Source organism: Schistocerca americana, chromosome 2 (assembly GCF_021461395.2).
Source record: "Schistocerca americana isolate TAMUIC-IGC-003095 chromosome 2, iqSchAmer2.1, whole genome shotgun sequence".
Taxonomy (NCBI): domain Eukaryota; kingdom Metazoa; phylum Arthropoda; class Insecta; order Orthoptera; family Acrididae; genus Schistocerca; species Schistocerca americana.
In genome coordinates, this window is record NC_060120.1 from 676204728 (window position 1) to 676218828 (window position 14101).

The following is a 14101-nucleotide window of genomic DNA, read 5'->3' on the forward strand; positions in this document are numbered from 1 at the left end:
TGACGTCCCCATCATTTGGTTAATGGTTATAGTTCCTGTAATATTTGCATTTAAGTAAGTCACTACGCGAAATTCGAAAAGTTTGCAATGAACAATAGGGGTCGCTATGATTTTGAGGTTGCTGTGTATTACATAATATGTTACTGCATATGAAGTTTAGCTAACATATTGAAGTTTTTTTAGGCTTGGGTGGAGGTCTCTATTTGTCACCAATCTCGACAAAAACGGTTTGAGGTGGTACACTCATTAGCGATCGCGCCGCGCCAGCAATAAAGCCAGAATGAAATATGCAAAACATTCCACATACTTCATAAATGGTGTGAGATATCGAAATGAGATTTTGGCAAACGATGGCATACAAAGAAGAAAGTATTTTGCCATTTGTTATTATGCAAAACTTCATTATCTATTACGGTGTTCCTTTATTTACAGACTTTGGCGATGAAAGAATGTAATTTTTAAGGACCATCGACATCTGATGAAACGATAAATGCTCTTGAGTTTTGGAACATAAGTGAATAAAATACGCGTTTGTTTTTGTATCTAGCATGTGTTTTTTCGTAAGCTATGGTCTTACTTTTCCTCAGTTCTTCATTTAATAAACCACTGTTTCAGAATTCTGTCGCAATTGCCTCTGCACAACATGTTAGTGAAGTGACATTGTGTAACACCGCTGCATTTGGCGAAAGAAGCAAATTTTAACATGGCGACAAGAGAAATGTAGGTTTTATTCAAAATTCGGCACATAAGACGCTTCTGTGAAAGTTTTGAATCGTTAGCAAGCCAAGTGGAAATGAATCGCTACTTTTGCTGCATTTTCAGCGGCATTCTTTTGAGATACCAACCAAAGCAGAGGTGACAGTAGATCTTTTCGAATCGTCACCATGCAAGTGAGGACGTGGATGGACTCCACTTAATATTTACAAAAAAGATGTGAGCGCTTTAGAATGGCACTTCCCCTCCAGCGCTCGGCATTTCCCCTGCAGCACCTGCACTTAACCCCCATGTAACCTCTTTTTTCTGACTGCGAGCAAGCTCCTTATACTTCTCCCAAAAATGCTTTTGCATCTCCTTCCCCAGCATCGCCAGAATAACTTTCTCTAGATAAAAGAATCGCTTGAGCATGAACATGGTTTGTGGAAATTATTTTCTTGAATCGTGTATCAAGCGTTGCAACCGCCGCAGTATCGTAATTATCGCCTACCGCTTCGACATTTCAGCAACCAAACATTATTTACTATTAAAATATTTCTATACCGTCTTTTTGGACACATAGCAACTACACTCACGTTACCTTTTAGACTATGTTCGAGCTTCCGACAGTGTTTCTGAAATTTCACACTTTTTATTTAATGGCGAGTTCTCTAACTTTCCATATACACTGAAGCGCCAAGGAAACTGGTATAGGCATGCGTATGCAAACACAGATATACGCAAACAGGCAGAACAGAACGCTGCGATCGGCAACGCCTACACAAGACAACAAGTTCAAATGGTTCAAATGGCTCTGAGCACTATGGGACTTAACTTCTGAGGACATCAGTCCCCTAGAACTTAGAACTACTTAAACCTAACTAACCTAAGGATGTCACACACATCCATGCCCGAGGCAGGATTCGAACCTGCGACCATAGCGGTCGCGCGGTTCCAGACTGTAGCGCCTAGAACCGCTCGGCCGCTCCAGCGGGCCAAGACAACAAGTGTCTGGCGCAATTGTCAGATCTGTTACTGCTCCTACAAAGGCAGGTTATCAAAATATAAGTCAATTGGACCGTAGGGTTATAGTCGGCGAACGAGCGTTGGGACACAGCATCTCCGAGGTAGCGATGAAATGGGGATTTTACCGTACCAATGCTTCATGAGTGTACCGTGAATACCAGGAATCCTGGTAAAACATCAAATCTCTGACATCGCTGGTGCTGGAGAAAGAGCCTGCTACAACGGGACCAACGACGACTGAAGGGAGTCATTCAACGTGACAGAAGTGCAACCCTTCCCCAAACTCCTCCAGATTTCACTGCTGTGTCATCAACAAGTGCTAGCGCGCGAATCATACAACGAAACAGCATCGATATGGACTTCCGGAGCCGAAGGCCCGCTCACGTATCTTTGTGAGGACTGCACGAGACAAAGCTTTACGCTTCGCCTGGACCCGTCAACACCGTCATTGGACTGTTGATAAATGGAAACATGTTGCTTGGTTGGACGAGTCTCGTTTGAGATTCTGTCGAGCAGTGGACGTGTACGGTTATGGAAACTGTGGTGTCACCGCCAGACACCACACTTGCTAGGTGGTAGCTTAAATCGGCCGCGGTCCATTTAGTACATGTCGGACCCGCGTGTCGCCACTGTGTAATCGCAGACCTAGCGCCACCACCAAAGCAGGTCTCGTGATACGAGAGAGCACTCGCCCCAGTTGTACGAGAACCTAGCTACCGACCAGATGTACGAAGCCTTTCTCTCTCATTAGCCGAGAGACAGAATAGCCATCAGCTAAGTTAATGGCTACGAACTAGCAAGGCGCCATTAGCCTTACAGTGATTGTAATTAAAGTCTCCTGTGTATCGTCAAGATCGATGTACCACAATGATATTAAAGATAAGTATTAATCAAGCTACGTACTTTTATTCTTAACATTAATTACGTAGCCTGTTCCAGTACTTCACGCCCGTCTGCGTTAGTCTATCGTGCATTTTCAGCCATCTCAACTTCACGGTGTCGGCCCAGCTACCGACACAACAGAAACAACTTCATTAATCCATGGATCCTACATGTCTGCCGGGGACTGTTCAAAATGTAATGGTGTAAGGTGTGTGCAGTTGGAGTGTATGGGACTCCTGATACGTCTAGATGCGACTCTGACAGGTGACACGCCTAAGCATCCTGTCTGATCACCTCCATCCATTCATGTCCATTGTGCATTCCGACGGAATTGGGCAATTCCAGCAGGACAATTCGACACCGCACACGTCCAGAATTACTACAGAGTGGCTCCAGAAATACTCTTCAGAGTTTGAACACTTTCGCTGGCCACCAAACTCCCCAGACATGAACATTATTGAGCATATATGAGATGCAATGCAACATGCTGTTCAGAAGATATCTCTACCCCCTCGTACTCTTACGGATTGATGGACAGCACTGCAGGTTTCATGGTGTCAGTTCCCTCCAGCGCTACTTCAGACATTAGTCGAGTTCATGCGGCATCGCGTTGCGTCACTTCCGCATGCTCGCGGGGGGCCCTACATGATATTAGGCAGGTGTACCAATTTCTTTGGCTGTTCAGTGTAATTACTGCAACGATAGCAGTTATAACCAAGTTTGAAGTCTGGACGAAATAGTTTTTGTGGAGGTTATCAAACGAGTTTTCACAGTTACAATAATGTTAGCTCTATTGCCTTGCGAGTGTAGAAGGCATGTTTACCACTATTAAAATTCAAACATCTCCCCAACAGAATCATATCTGAAAACTTCTGGTACTACCTCAAAATCGGGGGCATTAATATCGCTGGAAGACAGGTAAAATTTAAGCAGTGGTGTTGGCGACTGTCAGTGTCAAAACTATTACACCCTTGTCATGTATGCTAGAAATTTTAGTTTCATTCAGTGAGATCAAATTATGACTACTAACAGAAAGAGTGCACAGTGATTAGGTTATGGTGGGTTAATGTACAAGTACATATTCCACAATGGGAACTCGCTATGCCAATGTATGCTGATACAAATTATAGGTAAACACATAAGCCTGAAGCTTATTAACCTCATAGCGTGATGCGTAAACAATAGCTGTGATATATATATATATCAACACAAAAAGTTATCAGACGCACAGAAAACAAACTCACTTGTGCGCAGACCAGTTTGTCGCCCGTGTCCCCAGTTCGCAAGACCGAGCTGAGCTGCCGCGTGACTGCTTGTGAAGAGGGGATTTCCCTAAGCCGCTGCACATAGAAAGGGAGTACCCAGTGCGGAAATAAATCAACAAAAGGATCTTGAAGAAGAAGAGTTTATTAAGCTACCAACACCAACCTTTATCGACATTTACTTCAATCAGATATGAATACTTTGCTCATGTTTTCTACGTAGTGCGTGCATAGCCCTTGCTGGTATTTGTTGGTCAAATATAATATTTATGTTATAAGCTGCACATGGTATTAGTTTCACAACAACTCTTGCCATTCCTATGTATTACAAAATTTCTGAATACATTTCAATTCTCATTAAACTAGTTATGAAAACTTATTTTTTCCCTTCATTAGTCGATACCTCCGATACCGATTTTATGGTTTTGTTTGTGGCACTGGGAAATTGTCGAATACTGGTCATCGATACGAACACCTTAAGTATGGAAAGAAAACTTAACGATGGCGTACACGTTTATACAGGTACGTCCCTCTGCGGGAACAGGCAGGGGAGGAAGACGCAATTATAATGACTTCATGAAAATTAGTTTTTTCGTATTTAGTAGTCAGCCTCAATGCATTTTCTGAAGGTCAAAACCATTTTGTTCTCTATTAACTGTTTAATTTATTGGAACAAGTTAAATTATTTCAACCACTATTTTTTATTAACAGCCAGTTTAGGCCCGAGGCCATCGCACTGGCGGAATGTTACGTAATACGACGCACTTATACGTTTGTGACTGTTACATCGCCATCTATCACAAAGCGAAAAAAGTCGTCCAACTAAGACATCAATATTTCTTTACGTACTACACGAATGTGTAATAAAAAATGGGGATTCCTATTTTAAAAAAACGCAGTTGATGTCCGTTTGACCTACAGCAGCGCCATCTAGCGGGCCAACCATAGCGCCATGTGGTTTCCCCCTTCAAGCTAGACAAGTTTCGTTCGTTGTAGTTTTTTCGTTTGACGCTTATTTCGTGAGATATTTGGCCCGGTCACGATCAATGAACCACCCTGTATATATATGTGCGTGTGTTATCGTATTTAAAAGCAATTTTTATCGTGTGTGGACAAGAATTTGTTACCACTTACATGTAAGATTTCCTTGAATACAAACACGATGACAATCAGAATACGTATGAGCATATACTGCGCTACACATGTAACGTAAAACAAATGTTGAAGTAAAACAGTTTGTTCAAAAAATTAAGCAGCCTATGGTGGACATAAGACGTTCTGAAAACGCAACCAAATGAAATCGAAGGAACACGTATCCATACGAATGGATGGTAGAGGAAGCATGGAATTGTGTCCTGGATTCTAAGAGAAGAAAAGGCCCGAAGTCTGGTAGATGACAGCAGTAAACTTGGATGTGTATCGGTTAAGACGACAATGCGTGAAAAGTGTAGAGGCATTTATCCAGATGTGGATGTCATATGACTGATGGATGGTTGTTATGATCATCAGTTGGAAGATTGGTTTGAAGCTGTTCTCCATTTTACCCTCAATACTTTCCACCACTGCCAGTTAATTACTGATTGACATCTCGTAATTTGTTGTATCAACTTATCACTTCTTTTAGTCAAGTGATGACATTAGATTCATCACATCTTCCGGTCTACACATCTAATTTTCAAGATTCTCCAATACCTCACTTCAGAAACTTCTCTCCTTGTCGTTCCAATTTCATATAAAGCTGTACTCATAGTAAATATTGACGGAAAAGCTTACCTAATACTTAACATATTATGCGCTAACTTATTTTTCGAGCCACGCGGGGTAGCCGCGCGGTATGAGGCGTCTAGTCACGGTCCGCGCGGCTTCCCCCGTCGGAGGTTCCAGTCCTACCTCGGGCATGGGTGTATCTGTCGTCCTTAGCGTAAGTTAGTTTAAGTTAGATTAAATAGTGTGTAAGCTTAGGGACGGATGACCTCAGCAGTTTGGTCCCATAAGATCTTACCACAAATTTCCAACTTTCCTTATTTTTCTTTTTCAGAAAAGCTTTTCTTGCTATTGCTAGTCCTCATTTAATATCCTCATTCCATGTGTCATCATTAGTTATTTCGCTGCACAAATAGCAGAAGTCGTCTTCGACTTACAGAATTTCATTTCGTAACTAAATACTCTGAGCATTATCCGATTTAGTCCGACTACAATCCATTATTCTTTTGTTACTTTGGTTGACTGACAGTGGCCGTGCTTGTCTAGTGGGGGTCTAGGCGCTACAGTCTGGAGCCGAGCGACCGCTCCGGTCGCATGTTCGAATCCTGCTTCGGGGATAGATGTGTGTGATGTCCTTAGGTTAGTTAGGTGTAAGTAGTTCTAAGTTCTAGGCGACTGATGACCTCAGAAGTTAAGTCACATAGTGCTCAGAGCCATTTGAACCATTTTTGTCTAGTGAGTGGTTCTGGTCACGGAGCTTCAATCCCTGATGCGATCAGGGAATTTTCCTCGTTCCAGCCCTTCCAGTATGGCGCCGGGACCACTCAGCCTGCTATCAAACGAGTACTACAGATCTCTCACGGAGGTTAAAGGCGGCCGGAGTGCCAGCCATCCTCCACCTCCTAGCACTGCGCCGAAGAAAGGTTGCAATCAGTCAGGCCAATAGACTGGCCACAGGCTTGCGGACCGGCCATTTCTTACATCTGATACTCATGAAAAAAACATCTTGGAAGTTGTTAGGCCGCATCATCCTTCTGCTACATGTTTCTTATTTCTTATAACCTCTTTTTAATACAATATACTTACTGACTTTACAGATCATTTGTCGTCTCTGGCAGAATTTGTGTCATCGACAAACCCTGAAGTAATTATTTATTCTCCCAAAACTCAAGACTACATTCCTTTCCCAAATTTCCCCTTGGATTTCTTTCACATAGTGCTCAGTATTCGGATTGAACAACACAGCGGACTTGTCTCTGGAAGAATTACAGTGTCATCATCAAACCTTCGATTATTTATTTATTGTCCGTGAATTTCTTTTCCAGATCACCCCTTGGTTTCCTTCACATCTTGTTCTCTGTGCAGATCGAACTACACTGCGGATAAGCTACAACCTTCTTTCAATTTGTCTCAATTGGTGTCTACCTTTCATTTCCGACTTTCATAACCACAATGTGTTTTCCGTAAAAGCTACAGATAACATTTCACTCTCTGTATTTTCTCCCTGATAAATTCAGAATTTCAATAGTTTTTCAGTCAACACTGAGCATTGTAAGAGGTAATTACGATACAACATGTATACACACATTTAAATGCTGCAATAAAGACATGGATGCCGCCAGACGACGAATGTGTAAATCCGGAACCAGTGACGGTGCTTTTTCAACAAAGTAAACCAAAACGGAATTGCGGTTGGTTGCTGCTATACTTATACAACACATTCTGTAATTAGGAAGTACCTTTGTATTGCAAAAAAGTTGTACTAGTACCTTGGGCCGCTGATATAACACTTTATTTGTACAAGCAGTTTCAGTCATCTGATCGTGCCGGCCGGAGTGGCCGTGCGGTTCTAGGCGCTGCAGTGTGGAACCGAGCGACCGCTACGGTCGCAGGTTCGAATCCTGCCTAGGGCATGGATGTGTGTGATGTCCTTAGGTTAGTTAGGTTTAAGTAGTTCTAAGTGTAGGCGACTGATGACCTCAGAAGTTAAGTCGCATAGTGCTCAGAGCCATTTGAACCATTTGAGCAATCTGATCGTCATCAGGTACATAAACGTACTCACAGCATCATGTTAGGTGAAATATAAAATCGTTATCATCAAGTGAAAAAAAGGATAAACAATAAATGGCTCAAATGGCTCTGAGCACTATGGGACTTAACTTCTGAGGTCATCAGTCCCCTAGAACTTAAAACAAACCTAACTAACCTAAGGACATCACACACATCCATGCCCAAGGCAGGATTCGAACCTGCGACCGTAGCGGTCGCTCGGTTCCACACTGTAGCGCCTAGAACCGCACGGCCACTCCGGCCGGCACGATCAGATGACTGAAACTGCTTGTACAAATAAAGTGTTTTATCAGCGGCCCAAGGTACTAGTACAACCTTTTTGCAATACAAAGTTACTTCCTAATTACAGAATGTGTTGTATAAGTATAGCAGCAACCAGCCATAATTCCGTTTTGGTTTACTTTGTTGAAAAAGCACCGTCACTGGTTCCGGCTTTACACATTCGTCGTTAAACTACTTAAACCTAACTAACCTAAGGACATCAGACACATCCATGCCCGAGGCAGGATTTGAACCTGCGACCGTAGCGGTCGCGCGGTTCCAGACTGGAGCGCCTGATGAACAACACATCGTCAGCATACCGTAGTACGAATTACGTCGTCAGTTTATAAAACCTGTTCTATGGAGTGTACACATTTATGTTAAAACTGTAATCGGCGTTAACGCTGTGAACACGATATGATGGCAGTATATTGTTCATGATTTTATGACTTGACGGTAACGATTTTATATTTCGGCCAGCATGATGTTGTGAGTACCTTTACGAGTCTGATGATGGTCAGACGACGGAAACTGGTTGTATAAATGAAGTACTTACTAGCAGCTCGAGGCGGTAATATGGCATTTTTCAACAATATAAGAGCTCCTGCAAATATATTACCTGTATATTGCTTGTTAACGCTTGCTGCCGACATGTTTACGACGAGATAAATGGCGTGGGATTGTACCTGTTGCAGCTGCTGGAGCGATGCTGCTGTCACTCTAGACAGCGTGGTGTGAGGTGGACGGAGCTGCTGCGGCTGTCTGTGGTCTCTGCCGTCTCGTCCTGTGTTGTGGTGCGCTGCGGCGTGGCTTCCTGGTGGCGGGAAGCGGCAGGAAGCTGGCCTGCCGCCGTCGGGTAGGGGCGAGATAAAGAGCTGGAGCCGGCGCGCGCTCCCCCACACTACTTCGCGCGGAGTGCCGACACCGTGCGCTGTCAGGAGCGGCGCCGGTCGACGCCCCGGGCGGCTCTGCGCATGCGCGCTGCTCTCCAGGCTCAGGGGCCACGGCAAGGCTTCGTTCAGCTTTCTCCGGCGCCGAGACATTGCGACCGGCAGGGAGTGCATCTGCTACTGCCTTCTCCTAATGCAAGTCCTTGCAGATGACAGTTTCCGTTCTTGTAAGTCCCTCTTTCGATCTGTTCCACAATGGAACGACTGAGATCGCTGCACAACACGGAGAGCAAGACATTGGCTGCATTGTCTTAAGGCCGGCCCGTGTGGCCGAGTGGTTCTAGGCGCCTCAGTCTGGAACAGCATGAGCGCTACGGTCGCAGGTTCGAATCCTGCCTTGGGCATGGATGTGTGTGATGCCCTTAGTTAGGTTTAAGTAGTTCTGAGTTCTAGGGGACTGATGACCTCAGATGTTAAGTCCCATAGTGCTCAGAGCCATTTGAATCATTGTATTAATATACAATGCCGGAAAAAGATGCAACACGTTCCAGGACGAGATCATTATACTGTCACCTCAGGGCACAGGTAATTCATCACTGTAGGAGTAGATGATAACAAATTCAGACCTACTCACTGCAGTAATGGCTGCCCAAACAGACGTGTCAATAAGCAACGTATGCCCTTCCGGCTGTAGCACAGGCGTGTATTCTCGCATGAAAACGATCGTAAAGGTATCGAATGTCATTTTGCGATAGACTGTCCCAAGTATTGTGCGTCTCTTATCACAATTCGACAATGGTCGTTGCAGGCCATGGAGAGCGATTAAATTTCTACTTTATCATATCCCATACGTTTTCAATTAGCGAGAAATCTGGTGATCCTGCTGGACAGGGCAGATGTTAATATCATGTTTACTATCATGTCATGCCAACAACATGTGACGCCTCACACTCTGTGACAATATTTAATACTCTGAAGAAGATTGCTAGTACAGTCCAAACCGGTCATACCATTTTATAAATTGTTGAGCTACACTGAAGAGCCAAAGAAACTGGTACACCTGCCTAATTTCCTGGCTCCCACGAGCACGCAGAAGTGCCGCAACACAACGTGGCATGCACTCGGCTAATGTCTGAAGTAGTTCAAATTCAGATGGCTGCCGGCCGGAGTGGCCGAGCGGTTCTAGGCGCTACAGTCTGGAACCGCGCAACCGCTACGGTCGCAGGTTCGAATCCTGCCTCGGGCATGGATGTGTGTGACAGGTTAGTTAGGTTTAAGTAGTTCTACGTTCTAGGGGACTGATGACCACAGCAGTTAAGTCCCATAGTTCTCAGAGCCATTTGAACCATTTTTTCAAATGGCTCTAAGCACTATGGGACTTAACATCTGAGGTCATCAGTCCCCTACACTTAGAACTACTTAAACCTAACTAACCTAAGGATTCGAACCTGCAACCGTAGCAGCTGGGCAGCTCCGGACTGAAGCGCCTAGAGCTGCTTGGCCACAGCGGCCGGCGTCTGAAGTAGTGCTCTAGGGAATTGCCACCATGAATCCTCCAGGCCTGTCCATAAATCCATAAGAGTGCGACGGGGTGGAGGTCTGTTCTGAACAGCACGTTGCAAGGTATCCCAGATATGCTCAATAATGTTAATTTCTGGAGAGTTTAGTGGCGACCGGAAGTGTTGAAACTCAGAAGAGTGTTCTTGGAGCCACTCTGTAACAATTCTGGACGTGTGAGGTGTCGCACTGTCCTGCTGGAATTATCAAACTCCGCCGGAATGCACAATGGACATGAATGGATGCAGGTGATCAGACAGGATGATTTCGTACGTGTCACCTGTCAGAGTCATATCAGGGCGTATCATGGTTCCCATATCACTCCAGCTGGAGGCGCCACACCATTACACAGCCTCCACCAGCTTCATTAGTCCGATGCTGACATGCAGGCTCCATGGATTCGGGAGGTTGGCTCAATACCCGCACACGTCCATACTCTTCGAAAAGAGACTCGTCCGATCAGGCAACATATTTCCAGTCATTAACAATCCAGATTCGGTGTTGACGGGCCAGGCGAGGCGCCAAGCTCTGTGTCGTGCAGTCTTCGAGTATACACGAATGGGCCTTCGGCTTCGAAAGCCCATATCGATAACATTTCATTGACTGGTTTGCACGCTGGCATTTGTTGATGGCCCAGCACTGAAATCTGCAGCATTTTGCGGAAGGGTTGCACTTCTGTCCCGTTGAAAGATTCTCTTCAGTCGTCGTTGGTTCCGTTTTTGCAGCATCTTTTTCCTACTGCATCGATGTTGAAGATTTGATATTTCACGGATTTTTTATATTCGCGGTACACTCGTGAAGTGGTCGTAGGGAAAATTCCCACTTCATCGCTACCTCGTAGATGCTGTGTCCCATCGCTCGTGCGCCGACTATAACAGCACATTGAAACTCGCTTAAATCTTGATAACCTGCCACTGTAGGAGCAGTAACCGATCTAACAACTGCGCCAGACACTTGTCTTATTTAGGCGTTGACGTCCGTAGTGCCTTATTATGTCTGTTTATATAACTCTGTACTTGAATACGCGTACCTATACCAGTTTCTTTGCCGCTTCAGTGTATAAGAGGCGATCAAACGATTACGAAATAGATAGAAAAAATAGGTAAACAGTTTATTATTTCGAAAATAATTGCCATACCTGTTAACATAATTATTCCACTCTGAAACAAGACGGTCAGTGCCTTCATGGAACATTGTTTTGGGTTGCCTGCGGAGCCCTCATTGTGATGAGGCTGAGACCCCTTAGTCCGAACCAAATCGTCAGTGACGAATGTCTTTCTTCAGGGCTTCAAGTCGCATGGAGAGAGATCGGATATGTATGGAGGCTGTGAAGATCTTCCCAGCGAAACTTCTGCATCGTTGTCGTTATAACATTGGCAACATGAGGATGAGTCGATATTTTTGGTGGCTTTGAAGAAAGACATTCGCGGCTGTCGAATTAGTTTCGACGAAGAGGTGGACACCTGGGTACAGTCACGCTCTCGTAAGCATCGGCAAACATTTTTCCGTGAAGGCAGTGAGCGATCTGTCTCGCACTGGAATAAATTTTTAACAGTTATGACGAATATTTGTGACATAATGAACAGTTTAGTTACTGGAAAACCAGCTGTCTCGCTTTGATTTGACTGCCCCTCATAGAAAAGTAATAATTACATAGAATCTCTACAGCCCATGTCTCTTCATTTGGTTCGCTATGTGTCCATCTCAGCCCCATTTTGATTTTGTAACGCTACTACTTCCTTAACTCCTCTCTAACTTCTTTGCCATTCATTTATTCACCTGTCACGTATCTTATGCTCAAAAGGAATCTTTCCATTGCCCCTCGTACAACCCTCGAGTTTTGAACCGTTTGTATACCTAATGCCTGTGTTTCATTTCCGCAAGTTGACGCTGGCAGTACACATTGCTCGTAGACTTAATGTTTAAGGCCCACTGAGATTTGCGACCTTTAGATGTTCAAGAACTTCAGCTTTCCTGGGACTTTCGTGCGCTGTCTGAAGAATGTGTAACGAAGCTCACATACCCCCATCACTGAAGCCAACAGAGAGCCATTCCATTCTCCAGTTGACTAATGACATCGGACGAGTCTTGCTTGGCGGTATCAATGGTGACCTGGCTAGACGCACACGTGATCTTAGTTCTGCTGCAAGCAGGCGTTCACCAGTGCTCCTGGTGACACGGCAGGTGCAGCAGGTGCCCATATTTCGTCAGTGGATGGTGTTCAATCGGGCACCGCTGCTCACACATCGCGTCGATCTTGACGTACGTGACGTACTACACGGTCATCCAGCACTTGGTTTATGGGTGTGGGAATGTTCCTCAGACCACTGCTGAATCCAGCAGCAAACCACTGACACACTGCGCCGGGCACGTGCAGCAGTCCTTCAATACAGCCATCACGCTTCCCGCAGGCTCAATATGCAATACTGTTAAAATGGCTGAAGCTGTTCCAAGTGACTATGTAATCGTTGGCGAGGCATGGTTGTATCCTAGAAAGCATGTTGCAATCACTGTTCACCTCTAAACTCAGCACAGTTATTGCCTGCGGAGTCAAAACAGGGGGAGCACAGGCAGGTCTCCTGAACATCATCTGATCACCGACGACCGTGAAAAACGAATCAGTAAAACTACAGTCCCTCAGTATGCAGATATTATAACCCACTGCCACTGAACACAGTCCTTGAGGATGCTGCATTTATTCCAACTGTGTACATTGCGAACAGCAACTGCTATATCACCTTTCCTTGAGGAACACTGGGAACTGCTGTCGGTTTTCTTGTTCTCTTCCGTTTGCTATAAAGTCTTTAGTCCAAAAAAAAAAAAAAAAAAAAAAAAAAGGTTCAAATGGCTCTGAGCACTATGAGACTTAACTTCTGAGGTCATCAGTCCCCTAGAACTTTTTTTTAATTCTTTATTCCACAATCAATAATAATTATACAATATTAACCCACCTCCTAAGATGATTAGTGGGTCATAATAATTATACATAGATAAGATTACAACGCAGCTTTCACAATTGTGTTAGTGAGCTACAGTTTAACAACTACAATGTGTTAGTTACCTTTTACTAAAACAATTGTCAGTTTGATCTAACTACTTATTACTTAACCTATCTACTATGACTATTTCTTATTACCTGCAGCGTCACAGGTGTTCCAGTTGTACATAAACCTACTTGGGATAGCCAGGCTCAACGAGCTAAACCCGAAGAGCATGCCCCTGGCACTGGGCTGGCCAAAGTCAGTAATCGTTGCAGTTCCCTAAATTAGTGTCCTAATCTAAGTCCTGCAAAACTAACTTAACCTACGTCATATCCGGTGCTTGTCTTGATCGGTGGTGTTGACCCCACCCCATCTAGTCCTGTACGTGGCGGATTCCAACTATGATGGAAGTCGGCCAGCCCACGCACAGGCGGTACGGGAATGGCCTCTGGTCTCAATTGGTTTGGTCTACAAGTTGATACCTAATCTAGGTTCCTCAGGTATTCTACTAACATTTGCCAATGCATTCAGAACGTGAAAAGTGTCTTCTTGTCTGAGTAGGTGGTATGTGTCGTGATTTGGAAGTCTGTCGCGAAGTGTTGTCGCGACATCATTGAAGAGGGGGCACTCGTAAACCACATGGTCGGGAGTACCCTCTGCCACGCCACAGTCACACGCGGGGGTTGCCCTCCTCCCAAACCGACATAAGTATGTCGGATAGAGTCCATGGCCAGTGAGAAAGTGAATGAGTCCTCGTGTTGGTTCAAAGTATTTC

At 44.6% G+C, this 14101-nt stretch overlaps 1 protein-coding gene across 1 annotated transcript in view; it reads right to left on the bottom strand.

Annotated features, from left to right (window-relative positions):
• LOC124595218 overlaps positions 1-8830 on the bottom strand; it is a 104851-nt gene extending 96021 nt beyond the window's left edge. Inside the window, exon 1 of the mRNA XM_047133862.1 lies at positions 8585-8830. The gene's annotated coding sequence lies outside the window, so the exon portion shown is untranslated. The remainder of the gene's footprint in view (positions 1-8584) is intronic.
• Positions 8831-14101: the final 5271 nt, after the last annotated feature.